Source organism: Triticum dicoccoides, chromosome 4A (genome assembly GCF_002162155.2).
Source record: "Triticum dicoccoides isolate Atlit2015 ecotype Zavitan chromosome 4A, WEW_v2.0, whole genome shotgun sequence".
Classification (NCBI taxonomy): domain Eukaryota; kingdom Viridiplantae; phylum Streptophyta; class Magnoliopsida; order Poales; family Poaceae; genus Triticum; species Triticum dicoccoides.
In genome coordinates, this window is record NC_041386.1 from 432,309,129 (window position 1) to 432,309,892 (window position 764).

Sequence of the window (764 nt, forward strand, 5' to 3'; positions counted from 1 at the left end):
GTGAAGGCCATTGGTACCAATGCAAAAGACGCTTTACATTTCTTTTATTTTTCTATTTTGCCGTAAAGAAGCGTCTCTCTTCCTTGCTCCTTTTCTTTGATACGTATACACTGTACCACATGAATGCAAAAGACGCTTTACATTGATACCAACGGGAGCTTGACCATTTTCATTAAGGGCCTGTTCAGGACATATTTAGATGTGACAAAGTTATATCACATCTAAGATGTTGTTCACTCTGTTTGTGGTCTTTTTTTGTCTTAGTTTTTTTTGTTTGTTATTGCTGCATTATATATTTGTGAGAGCTTAGATGTGACATCCTTAAAAAACATCTAGATGTGAATTAGTCAAACTATTTAGAAAAAAAATAGGATGTGCGTGTGTGCATTCATAGGGGTGAAATGTATGTGAGGGACTTTGATAGTACTGTGTTTAAAAAGACAATTTTCACTGATGCGCCGCGCAGCGCAAATAACAAACTCGCTCCGTAATGAAATATAAGACTAGATCACTAGTACTACTGTATAAGGAGAGGGGGTAGTATACTAATAAAATAAAACAAAACAGAGTGGACATCTTAGTCGCTCTACGGTTAAAAAGATTTCAAATGCTTCCCCTCGAGATTTGGTGTTAGATTCTTCGATCGATTCAAAGATCCAGTGGTGACGACCAGGCTTCCGAACGTCGGTGTCTCTGTGGTTTGTTTAGACTAACCACAATGGGGAGTACCTTAGACTAGTAACGTGCATATGTTAGTAAAAAGC